The following is a 19,604-nucleotide window of genomic DNA, read 5'->3' as shown; positions in this document are numbered from 1 at the left end:
TCTTAAACCTCCAAACTTTTATTAATCATCAGTTTTCTCAATATATGAATGGTATTAAAGGATAAAAGATCACTTTTTATTGTTAATTTATATATACACACATATATATAATACAACATCCACTGCCCAGGGATCCAACATTCATAATTTTAAAATATTATTAGTCTGCCACATTTGGCACTAATCTTTTTTCTTCACTAAAAGGGAATAAAATAATTAAACTCAATTCACTTTTTCCCAGTTTTTTTCCCTGTCCTTCCTGCCCCTAGAAAACTATTAACAGAATTTCTTATACATATATATTTTATCTATTTATAAATATATTTATATATATATTATCTATTTACATATATTCATATATAACTCAAGGCCTTCAAAAAATAATCATGCTACACATAAATGTATAAGCATCTACATAATTTCTAATTATGATATTTTAAAAAGTATCTAATTTTGATTTTTTTTGCTTTAACAATACCATTGCTAAATATTTTTGTGCAAATTGGATTTTTATTTCATATTATTTTTTCTCTAATCTATCTATATTGGTACATAGATCTGGTTTATTCATTTCAAGCATAGCAGAATATTCAAGTATTATTTTCAATGTACTTATTAAAGAATTTCACTACTTCAAATGAGTTTCATATAATTTTTTTTTTTAATTTTCTCTGCTTCCCTGTTTCCCTCCCTTTCAGGCCTTTCTTACCCAACACACACACACACACATACACTCACATGCAGGATTTTTATTTTAAATCTCTCAAACTCCAGATTCTGTTAGTGAATATTTTACAATCAGGCTCCCTGACTCTAAGTATACAATAGGCTGAGATGCAGAGTATGGACAGGAAATACCTTAACTTTTGTTGGGACCTCCTTGGGTACAGTAATTATATATAACTCAGAACCTGTTTGCAACTGAATGTGAACATGTGAAAATTTAGGGACTATGTTTGGACTGTCATGTTAATTTTCCACAAACGGTTATTAGTTAAAATGGCACTACAGGAACAAAAACTAACAGTGTGTACAGATCACTGACTTAACAGGGTGTTTCCACTGACAATGCTTTTTTAGCTCTGTAATTTGGAAAGGAATGTGAAAAGGAAGGATGAGCTCATCAACTCACTCAGAAAACTTAACTGTCTCATAAAGATTTGCTCTTGGAGTTGAGATTGCTTTGGATGAAAAAATGCTGCAACCTCCCTGTCCCTAGTTCCCATTTCTGGATCTAATTGGTATTACATTCTTTTCCTTCACAGACACACACACAAACACACACACACACACACACACACACACACACACACACACACTGTGTATCTTCAAGGTCAAACCATAAAAACAAATATTCAAAATAATTTAACTATATTTTATGAATAATATTATATTTGTCTTCCACATTGTGACAAGTCTGTTACATCCACCTCATTTATACTTCAGAACTGTCAATCAATTAAAATAATTCACTACATGGGAAAAGAGCAGCTCAAGCTAATTTTCATCATCTCCTCCCCTCAAAAACATCATGATTTACTTTCTAATTACCCACAAGCTACTGATTATATTTATGGAACTTTATGTATACTGTGATTATATATTGCACAATTTATGCAAGCAACACTATACTATGGATGCTATAAAATAAAATAAAAACAACACCAAAAGCAAAAATAATCCCTTTTCTCAGGGAGTTTACATTCTAACAAGTGAGTGACACAAGGCAGAAATACATAGCATTGACTATTATTTGAATAGAGAAGAAGGGAAAATTTTATGGAGGGAGAAAAGAATGTAGCTGGTGGTCAGGAAGAGTTCTGTCCACTACATCATCAGGAGGCCAGGCACCATAGAACAGGACAGGATAGGAGACGAATTCTAAAACATCCGGGCTCAACATTGTAAAGCAACTGTACTTCAATACAATTTTTTAAATAAAAATAAATAAATAAATAAAATTTATTGTCCACCCCATCTCTACCCTTACTGACTCAGCATCGTGCCTGACACATAGTAGTTGCCAAGGAAAATTTGTGGACTCGAGAGCATCATAGTTTCTCACAGTTTTTTTCCTATCCCAAAAATGGGGATAAGATAATTCATAAGGTTCTTGTAAGGGTCAAATAAAATAACATATATGAAAGTATATATAGGAAGATTTGAGGCACTAGAAATATATTGCTTACCATTCTCTGAGGAGTTTAAAAATGAGTCACAGAATTTTTAAACATGTGTATCCCAGTATGAAGATGATTTTTCTGAGAAAAGCCTAGGACTGGGAATGAGAAAGAGAAAAATCTTAGTTCATTGTTATCTTCTTCCTTTGACCTCAAACACTTCCCAGTCCACCTTCCCTACTTGCCCCAGTCAGGAGGATGCTGAAGGTCCAAACTTGTGACTTTCTTTCCTATGGAGGAGCAGGACTTTTCCCAGAAGGATGTGAAACACAAGTGACATCCATACCCAAAACCGACCCCAATTTGAAGCCAAATGTGTCTCACAACAGCCTTAGGGAGGAAGATTTAACAACTGGGTTTTTTTTTGGGGGGGGGGGTTGTTTGTTTGTTTTTGCTTTTTAGGGCTACACTGGAAGCATATGGAGGTTCCCAGGCTAGGGGGTCTAATCAGAGCTACACCCGCCAGCCTACACCACAGCCACAGCAATGCAGGATCCAAGCCGAATCTGTGACCTACACCACAGCTCACGGCAACCCCGGATCCCTAACCCACAAAGCAAGGCAGGAATTGAACCTGCAACCTCATGATTACTAGCCGGATTCGTTTTCACTTCACCACACCGGGAACTCCAACTGGGTTTTGCAAAGCTGTGGTGTTATCTGTGATTTGAAATTCCCGTTATAAGCCAAACAGCTTGCTAGGAATAATGAAAAACCTAAGTGTGTATTACCCACACTTTCCATGTTCTATGGTAGCCTAAGGAAGGATGCTAGGACCTAGAAATAAAGCACAGCACCATAACCACAGTGATCAGGAGGCGATGAGGAACCTTAGATGTCTGAATCACACCCTCAGAGATCACATTTATCATCTAAGAATATGATCATTCCAAGCATTGTGACACTGACCAAACCTATACAATGCCTCACAACAGGCGCTGTGTAAATTATAATGCGTTACAAAATTGTAGTTCATGTGCTAATCTTTTCAGGACCCTCTCATTCTACAGCATTTTAGCAATGGTGAAAAGAGAAAAAATATGAAACCAAAAAAGGGAGATGACTAGGATTATTCAGAAAGAAAAACAGATGGGGAGCAGGGAGAAAGGAAGAAAGGGAAAAAGAAGGAAGGTGGGAGGAAGGGAAGAAGGAAAGAAATGGAAATAGGATGGTTCCTAATTGAGCAGGTGAAAGAGATTAAGCAAAATAAAGGACAATGTATGGTGCTCAGTCTATCCTGGCATATTTGAGAGAGACTATTTTATTAGGGTATTTTACTAGAGATATATTTTCCATTAAAAAAATGGAAATTATGTACATATTAATAGTAACCCTCCACATATAAATCAATTTAGTTCTAGTTACATGCCATTCTTCTCAAAGATGCCAATAAAATGTTGGGATTACAGCAAAAATAAAAGATAAGTAAGGCCCTATAAATCTCCATGAGCTATAGGACTCACTTCTTATCAGTCTAAGAATCTTATCAATCTTTTAAATTTCTCCTCATATGTAAATGTCCAGGTCAGGTCAGGCAGGCTACCCTGTATGTTTCAGGCTATACACAACATTCTGGTACTAAAGCTGCAGAGCATCACTCAACACAGGCAACAGAGCACAAGTAAGGTTAAAATAAAAAGAACAGATCTAATACGGAGTCATATTTGTTCTTCCCTGTTACAGGATAAATACAGTCTCAGATTCCTACCATAGTGTATTTTTTTTTTAATGTGAAGAAACTTATAGTTACAGATGCTTCCTAGAGAATACTTTCTGAAGCCCACAAGTTTCATAGAGGATCAGTTTCTAAATACACACCTAGGAGTTCTCTTCCTGGCTCAGTGGTTAACAAAGCCGACTATTATCCATGAGGACTCAGGTTCGATCCCTGGCATCGCTCAGTGGGTTAAGGATCCAGCATTGCCATAAGCTGTGGTGTTGGTTGTAGAAGCGGCTTGGAACCGACATTGCTGTGGCTGTGGTGTAGTTCGACAGCTACAGCTCTGATTCAACCCCTAGCCTAGGAACCTCCATGTGCCATGGATGCGGCCCTAAAAAGACCAAAAAAAAGATATAAATAAATAAATACACACCCACATCCCAGGCAGAGTGTGGTGTAGTTTTCTTTAGCCCTGTCCCCTACTCTTCAATGTTGCCATTCATTGGCTCCTCTGTGGTTCAGGTTTTTACTAGAAGAGCCAAAGCCTCAGGTGTCCACCTTCTTTGTCATTGGCAAATTTCACATCTGGGTCCTTTCCCAGGCCCACAGGAAGGACAGGACAGTGAGACACTGGAGCAGCCTAGATCAAGCAGCTTAGGCATAGTTGGGCAGGACAGCACAAGGTCAGGGATGAGCCAATCCTGTCTGGCTCACAGGCCATGTGACGAGCCATGGCTAATCTGGAGCTAAAGTGGGTTATTCCAATAAATAATAAAGTTTTGAATCCCCATCCAAAGGGAATCATGTTCAAACAGGCAGCATTTCCCCAAAGGAACAATACATTGTTTGAGGTTTTCATTCCTAACCCAAGAGTCGGCTTCATATAAATTATAAACATGACCAATAATTTGTCTTTAAAGGAAAGTATGGTAATTATAAACAGCTAGAAAAGACAGTAAAGTTCCAATTCCTAAGAAATAAATTTTAAATGTATAGTTTACATGGATGCTTATACTATGGATTCCTATTATAAATTGACTCTCCAAAGACAAAGGACTGTGTTTAATTTAGTTAACACTTAGGGTGATAAGTATAAAGATGTGTGATTAAGCATTTGACAATTACAAATATGGGGGGTTTTTGGCCACATCCACAGCATGTGAAAGTGCCTAGGCCACGGGTCAAACCCACGCTACAGCAGTGACAAAGTCAGATCCTTAACCTGCTGAGCCACCAAAGAACTCCACAAATATAGTACTCTTTGAGCTGAAAGCAATCATAGAACTCAACTAGTTCAACAATGTGCTCATTAGTCTTTATTTTGCTGATGAAGAAATGAATTCCATTTTCCATTTTAGTGTAAAAAAGGGATTAAAGGGATAGTTAACATGTCTCTTAAAAAACTAATTCATGAGGTTGTTTACAGCCAAGTCATGAAAATTGTTTCTTTTTACCACACTGAGGAATTAAAAATGCAGTAATTATTACCTAAGACTCCTACAGCACACCAAGAAATAAAGCCTGAGACAAGTCACCAGACTGCTAAACTTCTCAGATATTATAGCTAAGTATAATTATTATTTGTTCTCAGTACTCACTAAAAGTATTACTTTTCACATCATGCCTACCTGTAAATCCCCATATCCAAGGAAATGAACTGAGTTTTAGGACTCAAGTCAGGAGCTTGTTATTTTATTTTTCTGTAGAGGTGAAAGACCTATTATGTAGATGGAGTTAAGAGCTTTTCAAACTAAGTCACTTAATTAGTACAGTTTCGCCACTGCCTCCTGAATTAAGTATGCCTATGGATATAAAAACAATCAACTAAAAACATTCTGGGAAATGTAAAAAGTGATAAGTACTTATCAATTACCCAATTTTGAAAAGCCACTCTTTTGTTCACAAAATGACCGCTGACTGTTTTCAAATTGACTTGCCTGTGTAAGCCTCTCTCTGATCATCTATGGCACAACAAAGGAATTAAAAACACATAATGTGTGGGTTACTTACTAGCTATGTTTTGCCCCTTGAGTCTAAAAACTATGCACTTAACATTTCTTTAAAACTATGCCATTAACATTTGAAATAATGAGAAGAACCCTTTTGGGGCTAATGATGGGGTAAGCTGTATTCTCCAAAGAACTCTTAACTCTGAAGCAGCCTATGAAGCAGCATCTGGTAAAACATGCTGCAGGCTGGAGACAGCCAATAAATGTGGTTGGCTGATAGGCTGTGGAGGAATTTGCCTGTGGAATGTACATTGCACCTCTTTTCTGAAGTCTTCAAAAGCATTTTCTGATAGCACAACACTTGTTCCTCTTATTTTTGCAAAAGGGCAAGAAGTTGATGGATTTTGCTTCAATTTTCAGCAGACTCAGGGATCCAAGAGGATTGCATTTCTCAGAAAATGTTACCTGATAGGACTACTGGTAGGTCAAATAATAAAGCTAGGCCATAGGACAATCACAACAGTACATTCCATGCTGAATTGAGCACCTCCTTATGAATTAAAACACAAGTGGTAAACTCTTCCTTACAGTATGATGACAATAGAATGGTAACTAACTAATATAGATGGAATGCTGGCATTATAAAATCCTCAATTACTACCAAAACTAGAAGAAAAAAATCTAAAGTAGTGCCCCATATCACCAATATTGAGACAAACCACCATTATGTGGTATAATATAATACATTGAGAAGGACACAGCATCACTTCAGTGACATTCCTGCTGAAATACTTCATAACCTAAAATCTAATTGTGAGGGAACAAGACAAATGCAAACTGAGGGTCATTCTACACAAATGACCTGCACTTTTCAAAAATATTAAGGACAAGAAACACAAAGAAAAGATGTAAAACTGTTCCAAAGGACATTCATTTAATTTGGATTTGATTCTAAATTTCAACAAAATATAAAAGTTATCATGAAACACTCAATGAAATTTGAATATGTACTATGAATTAGAGCATCTATAAATGCCAAACTTTAATATACTGAATATGCTATAGTTATAAAAGAGATTGTACTCACTCTAAGGAAATAATCACTGATTTTTTTTTAGATATAAAAGGACATGTTGTCTCCTATCCTCAATGGTTCATTTAAAATGCAGATAGATGGTTGATAGATAGATGATAGATGATCTATAGAGTTTAATTAAACAATTACTAATCTGAGTAAAAGGGGGATGTGTTTTCAACATCTCTGAAAATTTGAAATTATATACAAATTAAAATAAATAAAAATGTGATAAGATCAGCATCCCCAAATACCAACAGCTCCAGTTTGGTAGCACTCCAATTAGCAACCATTTATTTTTCCCAAGACCAAGGGATTTCCTTGGGTGAGAATTTCATCTTTGTAACTAGGAAAGTCCCAGGCAAACCAAGGGAAATTGGCCAGCCTACCCCCCATATACAGGGTGAAAATTTACATTGGAGATGGATGAAAGCAGTTTCCTTGCTGCTTCAATTGAATGTGAAGATTTAGGCATTTATGGAAGCATCAATCAATGTAAGAGACTAATACTACTAGGATGAGAAAAGAAGATCGGAATTGTGCTATTAGAATGTTTAGCATGCTACAATGGTAATTTGTTAGAGGAAATCATGGAAATAGGTATTTACTATGAACTTTCTTTGTAAAGAATGGCATTTAGCCTATAAGTGTGTAAGTTCCATCATAAAAAAATATAATATATATGCAAAATTCTTTCCTTGCATATAAAGAGATTGCCTCTTTATGTGAACAATTAAAGAAAACTAATTTCCCTCTTGGTGCTGTTTAGTGTCTAATGAGGGAACTTCAATTTGTTTCAAATGAGATCACATTTTAGCATACCATCCAAGGCACAGTACCATCACTGGTATGCATGATACACTAGTACAAAAGCGAAAGCAGATGAACAGTGTAATTGTATTTTTAAAACACTTTAAATAGCTTTGATGCTTTGAAAGTCACTTCATTTTTGGCCAACAAATAATGTCAATTATTCTTTGATCTTAATAAAAAATGCAGGTTTAAAGCAAGATTCTCAGATACTATATTTCAGTCAAGAAAAATGTGGAAAATACAGGCCCAAATTTCATCACTTACTACCATAAGTTCAACATAACTCTCTTATAATTAGGTGTAGAGCTGAATGCAAAAGAGAAGTTTTGAAGGATTTTTCTGCAAGCTTGTCTCAAGTATCTGCCCTCAAAATCTCGTTGAAAGGAAATAAGCAAATAAATTGTTGAGTTTCACAAGTATTTTCACACAAATAATTTCTCCTCATTGGCCTCCAAATACACGTCTCAGACTTTGGAACAAAACTTAAGAAATATTTCCCATTGTGTATATATACCACATCTTCCGAATCCAATCATCTGTCGATGGACATTTGGGTTGTTTCCATGTCTTGGCTATTGTGAAGAGTGCTGCAATGAACATGCGGGTGCACGTGTCTCTTTTAAGTAGAGTTTTGTCCGGATAGATGCCCAAGAGTGGGATTGCAGGGTCATATGGAAGTTCTATGTATAGATTTCTAAGGTATCTCCAAACTGTTTTCCATAGTGGCTGGAGAATACTACTTGGCCATAAAAAAGAATGACATAATGCCATTTGCAGCAACTTGGATGGAACTAGAGAATCTCATACTGAGTGAAATGAGCCAGAAAGACAAAGACAAATACCATATGATATCACTCATAACTGGAATCTAATATCCAGCACAAATGAACATCTCCTCAGAAAAGAAAATCATGGACTTGGAGAAGAGACTTGTGGCTGCCTGATGGGAGGGGGAGGAAGTGGGAGGGATCGGGAGCTTGGGCTTATCAGACACAATTTAGAATAGATTTACAAGGAGATCCTGCTGAATAGCATTGAGAACTTTGTCTAGATACTCATGCTGCAACAGAAGAAAGGGTGGGGGGAAAAAAAAAAAAGAAATATTTCCCAAATCGTAGTTTTGTTATTGGAAATGCAACATTGCCTAGAGAAAAGTAATTTGAATTGCAATCCTAAGAATTTTTTCAAATCTTACTTTAATTATTGATCTTAAGATGAAGCAGGTCCTATGAGTCTCTGAGCCTGTCTACATACCTGTAAAATCACATACAATAACATTTGACCTATCCACCTTTCAAAGGATGTTTTAAGCATCCACTCTAATCACATAGAAGAAAATAATTTGCAAGCTTTGGTTATCATCCTATTGGATAGTTCACATATCATCCAAATACTGTTTTGACAGTGTTTTATAACAATTTCCACTCATACTGTTTTCATTTTTCCTAGCTGCAAGATAACTGTGTTAAGAAGAAACACTAGATAGTATGAGAAATTCACCCATGTTGCTTTCAGTAACAAAATGTGACTTTCTCCTTAGTGAGGAGATACATTTCACATCCTCAACAAGGGATGGGCTGGAATTTTCAACAATAAGTTCTTGTCTTTATTAAGGCAATTCCTACCAACAAAATCTTCAGGGCAGCTCTGGCTCTGCAGCCAGCAGCTCCAGGGTGGCTATTCTTGCAGGATTAACTCCTAGCAAAGACCTAAGTAACTCCCACTGTTTTCTCCCCAGAGTTCCCAATACCTGCCCCAAAGAGTCACTCTGGTCAGCTCTCTGAAGGATTTCCATGTTTCTTGGCAATTACTAGACCAATGTCACTGTCTTAGTATCATCCGTCTAACAAATATTTATTAAGTTCCCACAGTTTGCCCAACAATGTGTTTAATGCTAAGGATAAAATGTGCAAAGCTAGCTAGCTGGCTGTCCCTGAGAAACATGTAGGCTCATGTTAGCCACAGACTCAACTCCAGAGACAGCTATGCCTAGTTGACAGCCAGTTGATAAAGAATCCCAACTAAGACCAGTACTAAAAGATTATAAGCTAAATGAATGGATATATTTTCAATTCACCAAGTCTTGAATGGTATATTTTCAATTCACCAAGTCTTAGGATGGTTAGTAAAATGGCAAAAAGCTGACACAGTAAGAATGAAATAAATATTGTTTGTAAGACAGTATGCTAATTAAATTGCTGATAGTGACAGAAAAGATAGTGACATTATTATGCTAAGTCTAGGTTTTATGGCAATGCATTCTTAGCATATGTATTAGTTAGCTCAGGCTGTCACAACAAAATACCATAAATGGGGTGGCTTAACAACATAAATTGTATTTTCTCCCAGTTTTGGAGTATGGGAAGTCCAAGATCAAGCTGCCAGGTGATTCAGTTTCTGGTGACAGCTCTCTTCCTGGTTTGCAGAGGGTCATCTTTTCATTGTGACCCCACATGACAAAGTGAACTCTGGTGTCTCTTACTCTTCTTTATAATGGCACCAGCCCTATTGGACTAGGGCCCTACCTTATGAATTCATTTAATCTTTATTACCTCCTCACAGGTCTTATCTCCAAATACAGCCACATTGGGGATTAGCGCTTCAATATACGAATTTGGAGGGAACAGAAATGTTTAGTCCATAACAGCTCCAAAAACACTATTACTGTTGAAATTCCTAAAATTCACTTTGCTATTGAAACTTTCTAGTTCTTAACTCCCTTTTTTCCTGTTAAACAATTGTTTTTGATAACTCACAGTTTCTTAGAAATGTAACTTATGGAATATTCAGCTGAAAACATTTAAAAATAATATCTCTAAAATGTTTGCTATAAAATCCAATATTCTATGAAGAAAAAGCATTACAGTTGATGAAATAACTTGAACTTTAGTAGCTTTTTAGAAGCAAAGATGGTCTTTAAAACAAGTTAGTCATACTTGATGTTTTTCTAATTAGAAAAATAATTCTCAAAGGTCTGCAACATAGCTCATTTGGCATTTTTTATTATTTCCCTTTCTTCTCATATATTTTTATTTTTACATTTTAGAAGTAAAATGCCAATCTGCGTTGTTTGTTTTTTGTTGTTGTTTTGGCTTTTTAGGGCCACACCCACAGCATATGGAATTTTCCAGGTTAGGGATTGAGTCAGAGCTACAGCTGCCAGCCTACACCACAGCCATAGCAACAGAAGATCTGACACGTGTCTGTGACCTACACCACAGCTCACGGCAATGCCAGATCCCCAACCAGCTGAGGGAGGCCAGAGATCAAACCTGCATTCTCATGATACTAGTCAGATTTGTTTCCACAGCACCGTGATGGGAACTCCATTAACTTGTGATATCTGAATAACAAAATAGAAATAGTTACATTAAGCAAATGGCAAAGAACTTTTAAAGTCTATTATGTATTTTTTTATGCTTAGTGAAATAAGACAGACAGAAAGACAAGTCCTGTATAATATCATTTAACATGAAATATAACAAGTGAAACAAACTGTTGAACATAGCAGAAAAGAAATAGACTCACAGATATAGAGAACAAACTAGTGGTTATCAGTGAGGAGAGGGAAGAAGGAGAGGCAAAATCATGGTAGGAGATTAAAAATACAAATTATCATGTATAAAATAAGTAAGCTAAAAGGATATATTGGGGAGATGGGAATAAGATGGAAGAATAGAAGAACTGGAGCTCACCTTCTCTCATAAAAGTAACAGAATTACAACCAAATGCTGAACAACCTTCAACCAAAATGAACTGGAAACTTTCAAAAAGATATCCTACTCCAGAAGACAAAGTGGAGGCCACATCAAGATGGTAGGAGGGGCAATTATGTGATATAAGCAACCCCATACCCCCCAGGTGGGAAGCCCAGAGAAGAGAAAGTAGCTGTATCACAGACACCCACCTATGGGAGTGAGAGTTCTGGATCCCACATCAGAGATCTGGGATTGGGAGAGAGAGCCCTTGAAGCATCTTGCATTGAAGGCCAGTGGGGTTTGTGTTCAGGAGCTCCACAGAACTGGGGGAAACAGAGAACCCATTCTTGAAAGGTGCACAGGCTTTCAAGTTCACAGGGTCCCAGGGCAGAGCAGAGGCTCCATAGGAATCTGGGTCAGACCTGACTACAGTTCTTGGAAGATCTCCTGGGAAAACAGGAAGTGACATTGACCAGTTGTGATGGAAGGACATTGGAGGTAAAGGTCTTGGGAATATTCATCAGTGTATGTTCCTCTAGAGGTGGCCATTTTGGGAAAATCTGGCCCCACCCATCAGCTCTGAGAAGCCCCAGGCCAAACAATAATCCAGGTAGGATCACAGCCCCACCCACCAGTAAACAGGCTGCCTAAAGACACCCAGGCACACAGCAGCCTCTAATCTCACCCAGAGACAAAGCCCCACCCACCAGAGGGATAGCAATAAGCCCCACCTACCAATGGGCAGGCATCAGACCCTCTCATCAGGAAGCCTACATTAAGCCCCAGAACCAACTTCAGCCACAAGGGGGGCAGACACCAGAAGTAAGAGAGGCTACAACTCTATTGTCTGCAAAAAGGTCACCACACCAAAAACCTATAAAATTGAAAAGACAGAGAGCAATAACTCAGATAAGGGAGAAAGAAAAAAAAAACAGAAAAACAGCTAAGTGATCAGGAGATTATCAGCTTCCAGGAAAAAGACTTTAGACTGATGATGCTGAAGATGATGCAAAACATTGGAAATAAACTGGAGGTTAAGATGGATAATTTACAGGAAACATTGAGACAAGAAATACAAGATTTAAAACTTAAGCAAGCAGAGATGCAAAATAAAATAACTGAAATTAAAAAATTCACTAGAAGTAGCAAACAGCAGAATACAGGAGGCAGAAGAATGAATAAGCAAGGTGGAGGACAGACTAGTGGAAATCAATGATGCAGAACAGAAAAGAGGAAAAATATTGAAAAGAAATGAAGACAGTCTAAGAGAACTCTGGAACAATGTAAAATGCACCAACATCCATATTACAGGGGTGACAGAAGGAGAAAAGAGAGAAAAAAGGATACACAAAAAAATATTTGAAGAGACAGTAGACAAAAATTTCCCTAACATGGGGAAGGAACCACTCCCTCAAATCCAGGAAGCACAATGAGTACCATATAAAATACACCCAAGGAGGAGCACCCTGAGACACATATTAATCAAACTGAGCAAAATTAAAGACAAAGAGAAAATATTAAAAGCAGCTAGGCTGTTGTGAATAGTGCTGCAATGAACATGCAGGTGTATGTGTCTTTTTAAGTACAGTTTTGTCTGGATATACACTCAAGAGTGGGATTGCTGGGTCATATGGTATTTCTATGTATAGATTTCTAAGGTACCTCCATACTGATCTCCATAGTGGTTGTACCAGCTTACATTCCCACCAACAGTGCAGGAGGGTTCCCTTTTCTCCACACCCCCTCCAGCATTTTTTATTTGTGGACTTATTAATGATGGCCATTCTGACTGGTGTGAGGTGGTATCTCATGGTAGTTTTGATTTGCATTTCTCTTATAATCAATGATGTTGAGCATTGTTTCAAGTGTTTGTTGTCCATCTGTGTATCTTCCTTGGAGAAATGTCTATTCAGGCCCTTTGCCCATCTTTCAATTGGGTTGTTGGCATTTTTGCTGTTGAGCTTTATAAGTTGTTTGTGTATTTTAGAGATTAGGCTCTTGTCAGTTGCATCATCTTAAACCATTTTCTTCCATTCTGTAAGTTGTCTTTGTGTTTTCTATTTGATTTCCATTGCTGTGCAAAAGCCTGTCAGTTTGATTAGGTCCCATTGGTTTATTTTTTATTTCTGTTGCCTTAGGAGACTGACCTGAGAAAGTAGTCATAAGGTTGATGTCAGAGAATGTTTTGCCTGTGTTCTCTTCTAGGAGGTTGATGGTGTCTTGTCTTGTTTAAGTCTTTCAGCCATTTTGAGCTTATTTTTGTGCATGGTGTGAGGGTGTGTTCTAGTTTCATTGATTTGCAGGCAGCTGTCCAGTTTTCCCAGCAATACTTGCTGAAAAGACTGTCTTTTTCCCATTTTATATTCTTGCCTCCTTTGACAAAAATTAATTGACCAAAGGTGTCTGGGTTTATTTCTGGGTTCTCTTTTCTGTTCCATTGGTCTGTCTGTCTGTTTTGGTACCAGTACTACACTGTCTTGATTACTGTGGCTTTGTAATATTGCCTGAAGTCTGGGAGAGCGATGCCTCCTGCTTGATTTTTGTTCTTCAGTATTGCTTTGGCAATTCTGAGTCTTTTGTGGTTCCATATAAATTTTTGGATTCTTTGTTCTAGTTCTGTGAAAAATGTCACGGGTAATTTGATAGGGATTGCATTGAATTTGTAGATTGCTTTGGGTAGTATGGCCATTTTTACCATATTAATTTTTCTGACCCAGGAGCATGGAATATCTTTCCATTTCTTTATATCTTCTTTAAATCAAACCAAATGTCCACTGATAGATGATTGGATTAGGAAAATGTGGTATATATACACAGTGGAATACTGCTCAGCCATAAAAAAGAATGAAATAATGCCATTTGCAGCAACATGGATGGAACTAGAGACTCATCCTGAGGGAAGTAAGAGAGAAAGAGAAAGACAAATACCATATGATATCACTTATATCTGGAATCTAACATATGACACAAAGGAACCTTTCCAAAGAAAAGAAAATCATGAACTTGGAGAATAGACTTGTGGTTGCCATGGGGGAAGGGGAGGGAGTAGGAGGGACTGGTAGCTTGGGGTAAATAGATGGAGAATGTTGCCTTTGGGATGGATTAGCAGTGGGATCCTGCTGTGCAGCACTGGGAACTCTGTCTAGTCAATTATGATGGAATATGTAATGTGAGAAAAAATAATGTATACATGTATATGTAACTGGGTCACCACACTGTGCAGTAGAAAATATATATATATAAAGAAATGAAAAATAAATAAAAAATAAAGAGCACCTACCAGAAGCAAAAAAAAAAAAATTTAAAAAAGCACCTAGGGAAGAAACAAATAACATACAAGGGAACCCTGATAAGGTTATCAGCAGATTTTCCAGCAGAAACCCTGCAGAAGGGAGTGGCACAGTATACTTAACGTCATGAAAAGAAAAAAGCCTCCAACCAAGATTACTTTAACCAGCAAGGCTCTCATTCAGATTGGAAGGAGAAATAAAAAGCTTTACAGATAAGCAAAATCTAAGAGAATACAGCACCACTATACCAGCTTTGCAGCAAATACTAAAGGAACTTCTATAAGCAGAAAAGAAAAGCCCACAAATAGAAACAAAAATACCGCAAATAATAAGGCTCACCAGTAAAGGCATATATACAGTAAGGCAGGAAATCATCCATGCACAAATATGCTACCAAAATCAGAAATTGTGAGGAGGGTACGAATGCAGGACACTGGAGATGCACTTGCAATTAAGAGACCAACAACTTAAAACAATCTCGTGTATACATATAGACTCCTATACGAAAACTTCAGCATGAATGCAAATCAAAAATAAACAACTGATACACACACAAATAAGTAAAAGCAATCCAAATACAACACTAAAACTAGTCATCAAACCACAAGAGGAGAGAACAAGAAAAGAAGGGAAGAAAAAAGAGCAACAAAAACAAATTCAAAATGGTTAATAAAATGGCAATAAGAACATACATATCAATAATTACCTTAAATGTTAATGGACTAAACACCCCAACCAAAAGACATAGACTGGCTGAATGCATACAAAACGAAATCCATATATATGCTGTCTTCAAGAGATCCACTTCACTTCTAGGTACACACCAAATTGAAAGTGAGAGGATGGAAGAAAATATTCCATGCAAATGGGAATCAAAAGAATGCTGGAGTAGCAATACTTAGACAAAATAGACCTTAAAATAAAGAATATTATATGAGACAAAGTAGAACATTACAGAATGATCCAAGGATCAATCCAAAAAGAAGATATAACAATTTTAAATATATATGCACCCAACATAAGATCACTTCAATAGGTAAAGCAAACTCTAACAACCTTAAAAGGAGAAACTGACAATAATTCAATAATAGCAGGGGATTTAACACCCCACTTACAGCAATGGACAAATCATCCAGACAGAAAATCTATAAGGAGACATCGGCCCTAAATGAAGCATTAGGCAAGATTGACTTAATAGATATTTATAGGACAATCCATCCAAAAGCAGCAGAATAAACATTCTTCTCAGGTGCACATGGAACATTCTCTTGAATTGATCACATTCTGGGCCAAGAATCAAGCCTTGGTAACTTTAAGAAAATTGAAATCATATTGAGCATCTCTTTGGATCGTAATACTATATGACTGAAAATCAACAACAAGAAAAAAAACTTCAAAAAACACAAGCACGTAGAGACTAAACAGCATACTACTAAACAAACAATGGATCACTGAAGGAAATCAAAGAGCAAATTAAAAAATACCTAGATGCAAATGACAACAAAGAGAGGACACTCTAAAACCTATGGGATGCAACAAAAGCAGTTCTAAGAGGCAAGTTTGTAGCAATACATACCTACTCAGGAAACCAGAAAAAGCTCAAATAAACAAACCTAACTTTACATCTAAAACAGCTAGAGAGAGAAGAACAGATAAGACCTGAAGTTAGCAGAAGGAAAGAAATCACAAAGATCAGAGCAGAAATTAATGAAATAGAAACAAAGAAAACCATAGAAAAATCAATGAAACTAAAAGCTGGTTCTTTGAAAAGATCAACAAAATTGATAAATCCTTAGCCAGACTTATCAAGAAAAAAAGAGAGAGGACTCTAATCAATAAAATTAGAAATGAAAAAGGAGAAATTACAACAGACATCACAGAAATACAAAGGATCATAAGAGACTAGTACATGCAAATACATGCCAATAAAACAGACAACCTAGAAGAAATGGACAAATTCTTAGAAAAGTACAATCCTCCAAGACTAAATGAAGACAAAATAGAAAAGATTAATGGACCAATCACAAGTACTGAAATTGAAACTGTGAAACTTCCAACAAACAAAAGTCCAGGACCAGATGGCTTCACAGGTGAATTCTATCAAACGTTTAGAGAAGAGCTATTACCTATCCTCCTGAAACTATTCCAAAAAGTTGCAGAGGAAGGAATACTCTCCAACTCAATCTATGTGCCCACCATCACCCTGATACAACAAAACAGACAAAGATACCACAATAAAAAGAAAATTACAGGCCAATTTCACTGATTAACATAGACGGGAAAATCCTCAACAAAATATTAGCAAATAGAATCCAACAATATATGAAAAGGATTGTATATCATGATCAAGTGGAATTTATCCCAGGGATGCAAGGATTCTTCAATATCTGCAAATCAATCAGTGTGATACACCACATTAAAAAACAGAAGAATAAAACCCACATGATCCTATAAATAGATGCAGACAAAGCCTTTGACAAAATCCAACACCCATTTCTGATAAAAAACTCTTCAGAAAGTGGGCATAGAGGGAACCTACCTCAACATATTAAAGGCCATATATGACAAACCCACAGCGAACATCTTTCTCAGCGATGAAAAGCTTAAAGAATTCCACAGAGATCAGGAACAAGACAAGGATGTCTGCTCTCACCACTACTATTCAACAAAGTTTTGGAAGTCCTAGCCATGGCAATCAGAGAAGTAAAAGAAATAAAAGGAATCCAAATTGGAAAGGAAGAAGTAAAACTCACTATTTGCAGATGACATGATACTATACCTAGAGAATCCTAAAGATGCCACCAGAAAACTTTTAGAGCTCATCGATGAATTTGACAAAGTTGCAGAATACAAATCATTGACGAATTTGACAAAGTTGCAGAATACAAAATTAATACACAGAAATCAACTGCATTTTTATGTACTAACAATGAAAGATCAGAAAGAGAAATTAGGGAAACAATCCTATTTAACATCACATCAAAAAGTATAAAATATTTAGGAATAAACATATCTAAAGAGACAAAAGACATATTCTCTGAAAACTGTAAGATGGTGATGAAAGAAATCAAAAAGAATCATTCCTGAAAAAAAAAAGAAGAAATCAAAGATGACACAAACAGATGTAAAGACATACCATGCTCTTGGATTGGAAGAATCAGTATCATCAAAGTGTCTAGAAGTTCCCGTTGTGGTGCAGTGGTTAACGAATCCGACTAGGAACCATGAGGTTGCAGGTGTGGTCCCTGCCCTTGCTCAGTGGGTTAACAATCCGGCGTTGCCATCAGCTGTGGTATAGGTTGCAGATGCAGCTCAGAACCCGTGTTGCTGTGGCTCTGGCTAGGCCGGTGGTTACAGCTCTGATTGGACCTCTAGCTTGGGAACCTCCATGTGCCCTGGGAGCGGCCCAAGAAATAGCAAAAAGACAAAAAAAAAAAAAAGTTTCTATACTACCCAAGGTTATCTACAGATTCAATGCAATCCCTATCAAGTTACCAAGGACATTTTTCACAGCACTAGAACTAAATATTTTAAAGTTTGTTTGGAAGCACAAAAGACCCAGAAGAGCCAAAAGACACCCTGAGAAAGAAAAAGGAGCTGGAAGAATCAGGCTCCCTGACTTCAGACTATACCACAAACCTACAGTCATGAAAACTATATGGTACTGGCACAAAGACAGAAATATAGATCAGCAGAATAGGATAGAAAGCCCAGAATTAAACCTACACACCTTCAGTCAACTAATCTATGACAAAAGAGGCAAAAATACACAATGGAGAAAAGACAGTCTTTTCAATAAGTGGTGCTGGGAAAACTGGACAGTAACATGTAAAAGAATGAAATTAGAACACTTCCTAACATACAAAAAAATAAATTCATAATGGATTAAAGACCTAAATATAAGATCAGATACTATAAAACTCTGAGAGGAAAACAGACCAAACACTCTCCAACATAAACCACAGCAATATCTTCTCAGATCCACCTCCTAGAGTAGTGACTATAGAAACAAAAATAAACAAATGGGACTTAATTAAACTTGAAAATGTCTGCACAGCAAAGAAAACGCTAAACAAAATGAAAAGACAACCCATAGAATGGGAGAAAATATTTGCAAATGAAGCAACTGACAAGGTATTCATCTCCAAAATTTATAAACACCTCCTAGAGCTCAATAAAAAAAAAATCAAAAAATGGGCAGATCTAAACATACATACAGATGGACAAAAAGAACATGAAAAGATGTTCAACATCACTCATTATTAGAGAAATGCAAGCCAAAACCACTATGAGGTACCACCTTACACCAATTAGAATGGCCATCATCAAAAAGCCTACAAATAATAAGTGCTGGAGAGGGTGTGGAGAAAAGGAAAACCAATTACACTGTTGGTGGGAATGTAAATTTGTACAACCATTGTGGAAAACAGTATGGAGATTCCTCAGAAAACTGAAAATAGAACTACCATTTGATCCAGCAATCCCAGTCCTGGGCATCTATCCAGAGAAAACCATGACTCCAAAGTTCCTTGCAGCACTATAATGCAATAGCCAAGACATGGAAACTACCTAAACGTCCATCAACAGAGGAGTGGATCCAGAAGATGTGGTACATATACACAATTGAATATTACTCAGCCATTAAAAGGGAAGAAATAACAGCATTTGCAGCAACACGGATGGACCTAGAAATTTTCATGCTAAATGAAGTCAGTCAGACAGTGAGGTACCATATCATATGATATCACATACATATCAAATCTAAAAAAAGGATACAATGAACTTCTTTGCCAGATAGATACTGACTCACAGACTTTGAAACACCGATGGTTTCCAAATGAGAGAGTTTGGGGGTGGGTGAGGGGACACACTGAGGGTTTGGGATGGAAATGCTGTATAATTTGATTGTGATGATCATTGTACAAGTATAAATGTAATA

This window comes from Phacochoerus africanus, chromosome 2 (genome assembly GCF_016906955.1).
Source record: "Phacochoerus africanus isolate WHEZ1 chromosome 2, ROS_Pafr_v1, whole genome shotgun sequence".
Classification (NCBI taxonomy): Eukaryota; Metazoa; Chordata; class Mammalia; order Artiodactyla; family Suidae; genus Phacochoerus; species Phacochoerus africanus.
This window is presented reverse-complemented; position numbering follows the sequence as displayed.